The sequence below is a fragment of the Chelonia mydas genome, chromosome 1 (assembly GCF_015237465.2).
Source record: "Chelonia mydas isolate rCheMyd1 chromosome 1, rCheMyd1.pri.v2, whole genome shotgun sequence".
Lineage (NCBI taxonomy): Eukaryota > Metazoa > Chordata > Testudines > Cheloniidae > Chelonia > Chelonia mydas.
The window spans coordinates 95,463,038-95,476,554 of NC_057849.1; the positions used below are offsets into that span (position 1 = coordinate 95,463,038).

The following is a 13,517-nucleotide window of genomic DNA, read 5'->3' on the forward strand; positions in this document are numbered from 1 at the left end:
AAAGTTATACCCCTAAAGCCATCTTTTTATACTCTACCTCTTTACAAGTAAATGGTACTGTATACATCAGGGGTGGGCTAACTATAGATTGTCAGCCCAGTGGTGCACCCCGCATCCTTCCTGAACCCCAACCCCTTGCCCTGAGCCCCTTTCTGCATACCACACTCCCTCCCGCACCCCAACCCCCTGCTCCAGCCCTACATTCATGACCCTGCATGCAATTTTCCCACACAGATGTGGCCCTCAGGCCAAAAAGTTTGCCCGCCCCTGGTATACATCATATGAAACTAGATTTAACCAATCAGCTTTCTACCTTTTTTTTTCTGGTACCATGGTGTGTATATATATACACTTTGTCACTATATATATATATATATATATATATATATATATATATATAGTGACAAAGTTCCTCCTCTACCTTCGTGGGTCCTGCGCTTATTGGTGGATTTGCTTGCCTCAGAGATTCACGGCAGCCCTCAGTTTGGCCACTTTTGTGGCCCAAATCTGCTGTTCACTCAGATAACCTCATCACTGGCCAGCATGGGGAAAAAAAGAAGAAAAACCCCCGCAGTGTCTGCTGATCCACCATGTAGGTCGGGGAACAGCCCAGAGACCTCCCCTCTGGTGGAACCCACAGTCCAGGTCAATTCCTCCTGTGTCTGATCAAGAGTTGGGAGGTTTGGGGGGAACCCAGGCCCACCCTCTACTCCGGGTTCCAGCCCAAGGCCCTGTGGATTGCAGCTGTCTAGAGTGCCTCCTGTAATACCTGCGTGACAGCTACAACTTCCTGAGATACTTCCCCATGGTCTCCTCCCAACACCTTCTTTATCTTCACCACAGGACCTTCCTCCTGGTGTCTGATAACGCTTGTACTCCTCAGTCCTCCGGCAGCACGTCCTCTCACTCCCAGCCCCTTACGCGCCCCCCTAAAAACTGATGGGAGGTCCTTTTTAAACCAGGTGTCCCGATTAGCCTGCCTGCCATAATTAATTCTAGAAAGTTCTTAATTGGCTCCAGGTGTCTTGATTAGCTTGCCTGTCTTAACTGGTTCTAGCTTTAGGATTGCTCTAGGGCAGCCCTTGCTCTGGTCACTCAGGGAGCAGAAAACTATTCACCCAGTGGCCAGTATATTTGCCTTCTACCAGACTCCTGCACCCCACTGGTCTGGGTCTGTCACAATATATATAACTAATGATGTTAATGCCCATGGTTTGTTGTGTGTGTAGGGAACAGGATCTAAGAATAAGTGTGAGATCACCCAAAATTACAAAGCCAGCCTTGCACAATATATCTTCAGATAGTCCGGTCCAAAGTTAAAAAAATATAGATGCTACTGTTGCATCTACTGATAAGCAATTTTGCACATACCCACTGTGTTTATATTTGAACATGTAAATCTCCATCTCCAAGCACTACCAGAGTCATAAATATTTTTATTTTCTTGACCATTCATAATGTATTATAAACAGGAGAGAATAAAATCACATATTTGTACTTGATTTGTAAAAGATCTAATGCATTTTAAAATATGTATCTAAAATTACTGGGTGTGTTTAGACAACAACATGTAAAGATTATACTAAGTCTGTGTCAAGTATCAAGATATACTTAGTTACATATTAACTTAAATTTAATGTTTGCTATTTTGCAAAAAAAGTTTCATGAACTTGAGGAGATCTAATAAGTGGACCGTTACCTTCTCAAATTCAAGTAAAACCAGATTGTTCCTCTACTGCACCTCACTGACTTTCTAAATGGAATCAGAATTCTTCAGTGAGAAAAAGTTTGTGAATGTACAAATGGAGGGTGCTGCAAGGTTATAAAGATTAGAAGGGTAGTAGCGTACAGATAGCTATTCACCACTTGCATGGTTTAAAGCAGATTATTGAAGTTGTGTTATTAAACATAAAAGTCAATTCAATTGGTTATCCTTTCAGAAGAATGCCTTATCTATAAAAACTGCCTTACTACTTCTAGAAGATCAAGTAAAAGAAAATAGTCATGGCAAAGAGAAATAACTGTTGCAACAGCAAGGTTGTTATTTCCATCACAGTATCAGACTTCTCATTCTCTCAAAGAGTTGTTTAATCAGTTGAAACTAAGACCTTTCAGACATCAAAACCACTTCTAAAAACTGTTCTTTATTTTGGTTTACAGTATGACAGAATCTTCACAGGTACATTTTGATGTCCTACTTCACTTTAAAGAGAGGTTACGGTACTGCCTCAGCTTTAATAGAAATGCAATTCTCATTTTCATAAAGGAAACATTTCCTCTTAAAAACTGTATGCATTTCTTTATCATTCTCATTACTTGTAAATGGATATGGGTGCTCTGCTTCAGGTGCCCCCCTCGAGTCCTTGATCAGAGATTTATCTGCTAGACATGCCTGTTTGGCCCATGGATGTGTCCTATGCCTCCTTGTGCTGGATAATAAGCCTATATAGGGATGCATATGTGAACCACCCTTAGTTCCTCCTTCATCCAAATGTCTCCACAGAACAGTCTGAAGGAGAGGGGAAGGAAGGGTGGGTAGTGGAGAAACCATAGGGACACATCTTGAAGAACTGCAGTTACTGCACAAGGTGAATAACCTCTTTTCCTTCTTTGAGAAATGACCCTATGGGTGCTCCACTTCAGGTGACTTCTAAGCAGTTTCCCGGAAGGAAGGAGAGCTTCAGAACAGAAGATAGTACTGGGTGCTCCACTGTAGTTATGTATGTGCCCCCACGCTGCCGATCAAAGAATATCAATATGTGCAGCTCCTCACCTGCCATGAAGCTAGCCAGCATGTGCAGGCATTTCCCTCTCCGTTCCGTCTGTACTGCAGAGTTCATTAGTGAAACTCCGAGTACAGGGGAGGATGGTGGGTCATGGAGCACCAATAGGGATACACTTCTCAAAGAACCATCGTTACTGCACAAGGTAACTACTTCTTTTTCGAGTAGTGTCCCTGTGGGTGCTCCATTATAGGTGACTCCAGAGCAGTACCCAGCAGTGGAGGCTGGGAGTCACATCTGACAAAGATGCCCAACTGTGGTGCTGAACTGGGCATATGTAACCAAATCCCCCAAGATGGCATAGTGTTCAGCAAAAGTATGAGCAGATGCCCAAGTAGCAGCTCTGCAGATTTCTGATATAGGGATACCCTTGGCGAGGGCAATGGACGAGGACAATGACCTCGTTGAATACATGTGTATTGAAGATGGGGGTGCTTCTGCACGCAGTTGGTAGCAGAGTTTAATACAGCCAGAGACACACTTTGAGAGTCACTGAGCTGAGCTAGCTGTACCTTTTGACCTTTTCGCAAGGGAGAGGAAAGTCTCTTGGATTTCCTAAAGGCCTTTGTCCTAGTCAAGTAGAAGGCCACGGCTCTTCTCACATCAAGCGTATGGAGGATCGTCTCTCTGTTATCTGCATGAGGTTTAGGATGAAACGCTGGAAGCTTGAATGAGTTGATTCAGTGGAAAGCAGAAGACACATTAGGGATGAACATCGGATGCGGTGTCAGCGTGACCTTGGCCAGGAAGAATACTGTGAAAAGGGGATAAGCCATCAGCACTGCTATTTTCCCTCTGTTTCTCGCCGAAGTAACGGCGATAAGGCACACCATCCTCATGGAAACATGAGTGAATGAGCAGGTGGCCATAGGTTCAAACGGTGGTCTAGTCAGCCCTTTTAACACCAAATTTAGGTCCCATTAGTGGAGTGGGGGATCTAGGTTGCAGGAAGAGGTTCATTATGCCTTTAAGGAACCGCTTTGTAATAGCGTGGGAGAAGACTGAACAGCCCTCTACCTGTTGGTGAAAGATTGCAATCGCTGCTAGTTGAACATTCAGCAAGCTAACAGAAAGGCTTGATTTCTTTAGGGATAACAGGTATTTTAACACCAGTAGTAGGGTGGACACAGCAGGGTGGATTCCCCTGGGTTGGCACCAGATCTGAAACCTCTTCCATTTCTAAAAGTAGGTGTGACGAGTAGCATCCTTTTTACTGTGTAATGCCACCTTCCTCAACTCCTTAGAGCAAGATGCTTCTATGCGCTGGAACCATGCGGGAGCCATGCTTTGAGTCACAGGGTCCACAGATTAGGATGGAGAGTGCGACCCTCGTTCTGTGATAGAAGTCAAGGAATGACCAAAAGGGTCATCGGTGGACAAACCACCAGCGTCAACGAGTAAGGGTATCACATATGCCTGGGCCAGCTAAGGGTAATCAGAATGATGTTTGCTTTGTCCCCTTTTACCTTCAACAGGACCTTCATCAGAAGAGGAAATGGGGGAAAGGCATACAGGAAGCCTTCATCCCAAGGAAAGAGAAGAGCATCTCCCAAGGAGTGCTGTCCGATCCCCGCTTTGGAATATTAGTGGCAACATTTCTTGTTGTGGTAAGTCAGAAGTCTATAAACTGAATTCCTTGCACCGGTACTAATGTGAATTTCTTTATATTCAGCTGTAGGCCCCAACTCCCAGAACAGAGCAAGGACCTTCTGAGCGGATGACAATGCCTTGAAAGAGTGGTCTTTGAGATGCCAGTTGTCAAGGTACGGGGAGAATTGCTTTTTGTCAAAGGTAAGCTTTTTGTAAAAGGTAAGCTGCCACTACCACTAAAATCTTCGAGAACACCCTTGGCGCTGAAGATATACTGAAAGAAAGCACTTGGTACTGGAAATGATCTTGGTCTATGGTGAATCATAGGTATTTCCTGTGCGATGGGAGTATGACTATATGGAAGTAGGAATCTTGCAGGTCGAAGGATGAAAACAATCCCCTTCCTCTAGAACAGGAATTAAAATTGCTAGCCATCCTGAACTTCTGAGGCTTCACGGACTCGTTCAGCTGTCTTAGATTTAAGATTGGCCTTCAACTTCTGTCCTTTTTCGGTATGAGAAAGTATTTCAAGTAGAACCTCTTGCCCCTGTGAGGGGAAAGGACTGGATCTATTGCTTCTAGCCAGAGGAGAGAGAGTCCACATCCTGCCTTAGTAGAAGCTCATGAGAAAGGAGAGGGAGTGACAAAAACTGGAGGGTGTATGTTATGGCCTGTATTGGTCCATGGTGATTCACTCCCAAGCCTAGTGGAAAGGGACAAAGAGTCCCCAAAGGGAGGGAAGTGGGCTAAAGGTACAACTATAGAAAAATGGGAGGAGTCAAATCCTCTACTAAACCCATCAAAACTGCTGTTTAGGTGATTGAGGGCAGCCCTCTTCCTCTGAAACCTGTCTCTCTTTCTGGGGAGTTATGAAGATCTTTAGCACCCTGGGAACTGAGCAGGGCGTGATCGCTGGGAAATCTGTGACCTACTGAAACACTTCTTGCTTGTAGGTCCATAAATATCTCAAGGAACATATGGTAGCCCTAGAGTCCTTAAGTGTGTCCAGAGAATCATTCATGGTCTCAGAAAAGAGTCTGTGGCCATCAAAGGGGAGGTCCTCGACTGTGCTTTGGACCTCTCTAGAAAACCCTGAAAGCTGAAGCCAGGGTGCCCTGTGCATAACTACTACCATGGAAATGGATCTGGCAGCAGTATCTGCAGCATCTAAGGATGGCCGGAAGGCCATTCTGGACAAAAGAACGGACTCTCTGCAACAGTAGACTGGAATTGTTCCCTGCAGTCATGTGGCAGATCTTCAATAAAGGCCATGAGGTTGTTGTAATTAGTAAAGTTATATTTGACTATGGTCACCTGATAGTTTGCAATCCAGAACTTCAAGGTGGTGGACAAGTAAGCTTTTGCCAAAAGAGATCCAGTAACTTCTGATCCTTGGTATAAGAGGATAGCCCTCAAGAATTACTGTCAACCCCTCTCATTCACAGCATCCACCGCAAGAGAGTTAGGTGGAAGATGGGAAAACCAAAACTCAGAATCTTTAGGCAACACATAATACACCTTACTCACCCTTTTGCACATTGGTGGAATAGTGGCCAGCAACTTCCATACCATCTTAGACAGATCCATGAGAGCCTCATTAATAGGTAGCACCAATCTGGAAGGTGTTGCTTGGAATTTGAAGCCTATACTACTCATCTTTGACCTCCTCCAGAAGGATCTGCAGAGTGTGTGCCACCCTTCTATTGAGGTCCTGGAATTGTCTGAAGTAGTTGGCAATGGAAGGAGCAGGGAAGCATGAGCTCCTCATCCAGCAACGGTGATTAAATAGGAGCTTGAGGGGTGACTTCCTCATCTGTCCTAGCCTCCAACTCCTCAAACATCTCCTCCTGCCTTGGAAGAGTAGGAGGAAGATATGGAATCCCGGTTTCCCTGAGGGACAGTACTGTAATTTATCGAATTGTTGCAGATAGGTAAGGCTATGATTGAGTCACGTGTATTTTTAGTAAAAGTCATGGACAGGTCATGGGCAATAAACAAAAATTCACAGCCCATGACCTGTCCATGACTTTTACTATAAATACTCCTGACTAAATCTTAGCTGAGGGGTCCCCAGGGCATTGCTGCTCTGGGGGGCCCCCCCGAGGCCAGCCCCACCAGCCGCTGCTTGGGCAGTCCCTGGGGTCAGCAGCCAGGGATCACCAAGCAGAGGCTGGTATGGCTGTGGCCAGCTTCTCAGGTCGCCCTGAGGTCAGCCACACTGGCCACTGCAGAAGTCATGGAGGTCGCAGAAAGTCACTGAATCCATGACTGCCGTGACAGACATGCAGCCTTACCGACAGGCAGCCCACGCATCCCAGTGTGGCCATTGCAAGGGTCCATAAGGGAGCAGTCCACCATGTTTGATGTGCCACAAAATCCTTCCTGTGTGAGAGTGGATTTCTGAAGGAATATGTAGGAGAACCCCTAGCAGAAATTGAGGAGGCCAACTGGGAGTCCTCTTCTTCTTCTTCCACATCCTTCCATGGGGGAGCAACCAGCGAGGATGGAGGAGAGTCCTGTGCTACAGAGTGGCCACTCAGAGACCGAGGTCTCGGTACCATGAGGCACTTGGTGCCTGACAACAACAGGGTCTCTGGTTCATCTGACACTGAGAGATCTCTCGAGTATTGGAACTCCTGTGATACCAGACGAGACCTTGGTTTTTTCCTGGGGATTCAGTGGGTCTGTGAAATCCTCAGAACTGGATTGGAGGGATCTCTGGGTGGTTTGTGACCTAAATTTTCTTTTGTTCAGAGGGGTGTAACTTCTCAGAAATTGTGCAGTCACCATGGAGTCTAAGTGTTGCAGGGATTCATTTGTATTCTCTGAAAACAAGGGGAGGGTTCTCTACCGTACTCTGGACCTCTCTGGGAAAGCCAGACAGTTGGACCCAGGATGCCCTGTGCATACTACCTCCACAGAGATGGAATGAGCCATGGTTCATGCCACATCTAGGGATGCTTGAAGGCATGTCCTTGCCAGTATCTGTTCCTCAGCAATGATGGCCTGAAATTTCTCTTTGTTCCAGTGGAAGATGCTCAATAAAAGCAGTAAATTTTGTGTAGCGTTTGTAATTATATTTTGCCATGATAGCCTGGTAATTCACAATCTGAAACTACAGGGTGACAGATGAGTAGGACTTCTGTCAAAAAAGTCCAGACACTTCTGATCTTTGTCATACAGAGTCCACTTGATATGGTGTTGTTTCCCTTGATCATTCACCATATACACCACCAAAGGAGAGGCACCATATCCACGCAACAAGAGGAGAGACAATTCTTGATTTAGTCTTAAGTGGAGCACAGGATCTGGCTCAAGAGGTGAATATAGTTGGACCGCTTGGTAATAGTGACTATAATATAATTACATTTAACATCCTTGTTGGGAGGGAAAACACCACAGCAGCCCACCATGGTACCATTTAATTTCAGAAAAGGGAACTACACAAAAATGAGGTAGTTAGTTAAACAGAAATTAAAAGGTTCAGTACCAAAAGTGAAATCCCTGAAAGCTACCTGAAAACTTTTTAAAGATCCATAATAGAGGCTCAACTTAAATGTATTCCCCAAATTAAATACACAGTAAGAGGACCAAAAAAGTGCCACTGTGGCTAAACAACAAAGTAAAAGAAGCATTGAGAGACAAAAAGGCATCCTTTAAAACGTGGAAGTTAAATCCTACTGAGAAAAACAGAAAGGAGCATAAACGCTGACAAATGAAGTGTAAAAATATAATTAGGAAGGCTAAAAAAGAATTTGAAGAACAGCTAATCAAAGACTCAAAAAGTAATAGCAAAAATGTTTTAAGTACATCAGAAGTAGGTAACAACCTGCTAAACAACCAGTGGGGCTACTGGACGATCGAGGTGCTAAAGGAGCATTCAAAGACGATAAGGCCATTGCAGAGAAACTAAATGAATTTTTGCATTGGTCAGCTGAGGATGTGAGGGAGATTTCCAAATCTGAGCCATTCTTTTTAGGTGACAAATCTGAGGAACTGTCCCAGATTGAGGTTTTGGAAAAACTGATAAACTAAACAGTAATAAGTCACCAGGACCTGATGGTATTCACCCAAGAGTTCTGAAGGAAGTCAAATGTGAAATTGCGGAACTACTAACTGTAGTCTGTAACCTATCATTTAAATCAGCTTCTGTACCTGTCAAGGTTCCTCCCCCACTCTGAACTCTAGGGTACAGATGTGGGGACCTGCATGAAAACCTCCTAAGCTTACTTTTACCAGCTTAGGTTAAAACTTCCCCAAGGTACAAATTAATTTTATCCTTTGCCCTTGGAATATCCACTGCCACCACCAAACTCTAACTGGGTTTACTGGGAAACGTAGTTTGGACATGTCTTTCCCCCCAAAATCCTCCCAACCCTTGCACCCCACTTCCTGGGAAAGGTTTGGTAAAAATTCTCACCAATTTGCATAGGTGACCACAGACCCAAACCCTTGGATCTGAGAACAATGAAAAAGCATTCAGTTTTCTTACAAGAAGACTTTTAATAGAAATAGGAGTAAATAGAAGTAAAGAAATCCCCTCTGTAAAATCAGGATAGTAGATACCTTACAGGGTAATTAGATTCAAAACATAGAGAATCCCTCTAGGCAAAACCTTCAGTTACAAAAAAGACACACAGACAGGAATAGTCATTCTATTCAGCACAGTTCTTTTCTCAGCCATTTAAAGAAATCATAATCTAAGATATACCTAGCTAGATTACTTACTAAAAGTTCTAAGACTCCATTCCTGTTCTATCCCCGGCAAAAGCAGCATACCGACAGACACAGACCCTTTGTTTCTCTCCCTCCTCCCGGCTTTTGAAAGTATCTTGTCTCCTCATTGGTCATTTTGGTCAGATGCCAGCGAGGTTACCTTTAGCTTCTTAACCCTTTACAGGTGAGAGGATTTTTCCTCTGGCCAGGAGGGATTTTAAAGCGGTTTACCCTTCCCTTTATATTTATGACAGTACCAGATGACTGGAGGACAGCTAATGTGACACCAATTTTTTTAAAAGGTTCCAGAGGCAATCCAGGCAATTACAGGCCAGTAAGCCTAACTTCAGTACCTGGCAAATTGGTTGAAACTATAGTAAAGAAAAGAATGATCAGACACACAGATGAACATGATTTGTTGGGGAAGAGTCAACATGGTTTTTGTAAAGGGAAATCATGCCTCATCAATCTACTACAATTCTTTGGGGGGGGAGGGTCAACAAGCATGTGAACAAGGGGGATCCAGTGGATATAGTGTACTCAGATTTTCAGAAAGCCTTTGACAAGGTCCCTCACCAAAGGATCTTAAGCAAAGTTGGCTGTCATGGGATAAGAGGGAAGACCCTCTCAAGAGAACAGAATGTTGGGAATCATTAAGAAAGGGATAGATAAGAAGACATATTGCCTCTATATAAGTCCATGATACGCCAACATCTTGAATACTGCATGCACATCTAGTCACCCCATCTCAAAAAAGATATACTGGAATTGGAAAAGGTACAATTAGAAAATTAGAACAATTAGAAAAGGGCAACAAAAATGATTAGGGGTATGAGAAGAGATTAATAAGGCTGGGGCTTTTCAGCTTGGAAAAGAGATGACGAAGCTGGGATATGACTGAGGTCTATAAAATCATGACTGTTGTGGAGAAAGCAAATAGAGAAGTGTTATTTACTCCTTCTCATAACACAAGAACTAGGGGTCACCAAATGAAATAGGCAGCAGGTTTAAAACAAACAGAAGGAAGTATTTCTTCACACAATACACAGTCAACCTGCGGAACTCTTTGCCAGAGGATGTTGTGAAGGCCAAGAGTATAACAGGGTTCAAAAAAGAACTAGATAAGTTCATGGAAGATAGGTCAATCAATGGCTATTAGCCAGGATGGGCAGGGATAGTGTCCCTAGCATCTGTTGGCCAGAAGCTGGGAATGAGTGACACGGGATGGTTCACTTGATTACCTGTTCTGTTCATTCCCTCTGGGGCACCTGGCATTGGCCACTATCGCAAGACAGGATCCTGGGTTTGGTCTGACCCAGTACAGCCATTCTTATATTCTGAGAATTCGATAGTGAGTGAGCAAATAAAAATTCAAAGCCCTTGGTGGGGATGTATTTTTTATCAGCCCATTTGCAAGTGGTGTTACTATTACTGGAGTCTGCCAAACAGTCTCTGTCAGATCCGAAAGCACCTCTCTGATACGTAGCACAATTTTGGTTGGTGTTGCTGACTGCAGAATGTCCAGCAACTTGTATTCTTCTTTGAGTGCTTGCTCATGTCGATTCCAGTTGTCAGAAAGTTTTTCCCCTAGCAGCACCCATCAGGTTGACTGTGAAGCCCCCTAGAGTGGTGCCTCTATGGCACTCAATATATGACCCTGCCGACCTGGCGCCTCCTCAGCTTCCTCTTACCACCAGTGATAGTCATTAGAACTGTGGTGGCTTGCTCTTGCAAGTACTCGCCTTGTTCTCCTAGCTTTGTGTATAGTTGTTAATAGTTGTAGTTTTAATAGTGTTTGTAGTTTATAGTTAAGTTAGTTAGTAGTGGGGGTTCTTTCCTCCCACCCCATCTTTCTATTCTCCCCTTGGGGCATGCCTCGATCTCAAGGTTTCAAGACCTGCATGTTTTGCCACAAGCCCATGCCAACGGCTGACCCCCACAACTCTTGTCTTAAGTGTCTGAACGGTGCAAGATTTGCAAAGGGTTCCATCCCAGAACTAAAAAGGAGTGGGACTTTCATTTAAAACAGCTCCTTATGGAGATGGCACTGAGACTGCAGCCCACCATGGGGCTGCAGGACCTGGCACTGAGTTTGTTGGTGCAGAGCGCTCCAGCCTCCATTAGCGAAGCGGGGCCGAGGAAAGACTCTGGACCCAGAGACCCTTGGCACCATCGCTCCCTGGCACCAAAGCTGGTGGAATCGATCCGGCCCAGTCTCACTCCCCAGTGCCACAGAAGTGGCACTGGAAGCAGGACAGGAGACTATCTCCGGCACCAAGACCTGCTTCACTGGAGACTGCCACTGCGGTGTCGTGTGGAGGAGCACCAGGCATCAAAAGCTCAGGAGGTGGCACCATCGACTTTGGCCCCGCAAAGGGAACCGTCGAGTTCGGTGCTGTTGGACTCCCTGAGCCAGGTGGTAGAGGTGGAACTACCATCCACCCCGGACACCTTTGAGGCTGTGAGGGAATTAATCGCCATGACAGCGCCATGGTCCCTGGCCCCACAAGAGAAACCTCCGGTTCCGTAGCATGCGGCAAGCCCACGATGATGCATTGTCTCAAGGCAAGCCCACGATGATGCATCCACCTGCGCCTCCGAGGCCACCGGAGAGAAGACATCGCTCGGAGTCCTGGAGACACTGGCTCACAGCACTGGTCAGACTCATGTCAATGCTCCCACTCTTGTCACCGCTCCCTGTCATGGCACTGATCCCTGACACTGTGGAGGTCCTGCTCCCGGCACCGGTCATCCCAGCACCAGTTGTCCTGGCACCGGTTGATGTCTCCACGCTGTTCCTCTTCGCAGCCCTACTCTCTGGTGCAATAAAACCAGAGGTCTGGCAAACTGCTGCCCAAGGATACCAGTATGGCCACTCGGGCGGGGGGAGTCTCATACAGGAGTGGAGGTGGTACACAGGACTTATTCTACCATCCCTGACGTGGACAAGGATTCTTGTCAAAATATGGGTTCCTGTAATGATGTGGAGGGGAACCCCCCACTGATTGAGGAGAATGAAGGTGATATTCAATCAATGTCCAGAATGAGGAGAGGCAGTAGAAAAGGGCAGAGAATCCAATGGTAGCAATGGTAATCCAGAGACTGGAGTCTTGGTACTGAGAGTCGTTTGGTACCCATAAACAGTGGGGACTATGGCTCATCTAACACTGACAAGGGCCTGGAGTAGCAAAATTCCTGCAGTACCGAGTGGGTTGATACCGATGTAGCAGTTGAGGTTGACAGTGCCAATTGATTTGAAGCACGTAGGTGCCAGGGCCGAAGGCGCCTGGTGCTGCAATTTCACCAGTACTGATGGAGCTGAGTGAGAAAGCACCATTGGTAAGCCTGATGTAGATGGTGCCATGCTAGAAGACTATGTCCTGGACTATCTCCCTGTCCTTCACAGATAGTACTGTAGCCTACTGGAGTCATGCTTCCCTTAAGTGCTCAGGGATCTCACAGCCACATCGGTACCAGAAGAAGAGTCCTTTGCCTCCATGGTACTGAGCCGACAGGCTGAGGCCTCTAACACTGTAGACTTAGTGGGAGATCCAGGCCTTTTGGGAGCTGGCTCCTGGTAGTGGGAGACCGAGGTCCTCTTCTTTGGATCCTTCCTCTAAGTCAGTTTTCCCAAAACTTTTTTCATTGTACCCCTTGTGGTCAGGTGTGTCTGCAGTCTTTAAACAGTCCCGGCCTTGGGCTTCCTTCCCAGAGGCCATGGTTTTGCCCTCTCTGGGCCCTTCTGACCTTAGCTCTCCAGCTGGGTCACTAAGTAGTTCAGATCCCCTTCTGGGGGTTTATCGCTCTCCAATGGTAGGCCACTTGCCCAGTGGCCTATCGGTGTGACCCGGGCTGCCCACTACTCCAGGTCCCAGCTCAGGGACTCTCCGAATAGCAGCCATGTGCCGCCGTGTCCCTTTATCTAAACTGCTTTCGGTTCCCTGGACCACCTCCCCGAGGCGTCGGCCTTCAGCAATGTGTCAACCCTTTCTGTAGGGCTGAAGTCTTGTATTCAGTCCCAGCAGCCAGCCAGCCTTTTTGCTCTCCTGGTCCCTTCCAGCACTGATCTGTCCATGGTGCTGCAGTTTCCTTTGGCCAGCCGGAAGCACCAACTGGGCTCCTCTGGCTCCAGTAAGGAACTGACCGCCTCTGCAGCTCCTTTTTATATGGCACTCTGAGGCCCTGATGGGCTGCTCCCTGCAGCCTCTCTGATTGGTTAGACCTTTTTAGCCTCCCCCTGACTGGCTGCTTCCTGCACAGTCTCTCTAGACTGCTTGGAGGACTTGTTCCTTTCCTGGGACAGGTGTGGCCTGAGGCCTCCCTGAGGGGGCATTTGGGCCTAGTCCATCAGTTACACAATGCCATGTCTGCTGAAGTGTGCGCCAACAATAAGATTTGGAATTTTTTGCACTAAAAAGCTGACTGACA

General features: G+C 46.1%; 1 protein-coding gene across 2 annotated transcripts in view; it reads right to left on the bottom strand.

Annotated features, from left to right (window-relative positions):
* UGGT2 (UDP-glucose glycoprotein glucosyltransferase 2) overlaps positions 1 to 13,517 on the bottom strand; it is a 295,296-nt gene that overhangs the window by 15,070 nt on the left and 266,709 nt on the right. The gene's annotated exons all lie outside the window — the stretch shown is intronic.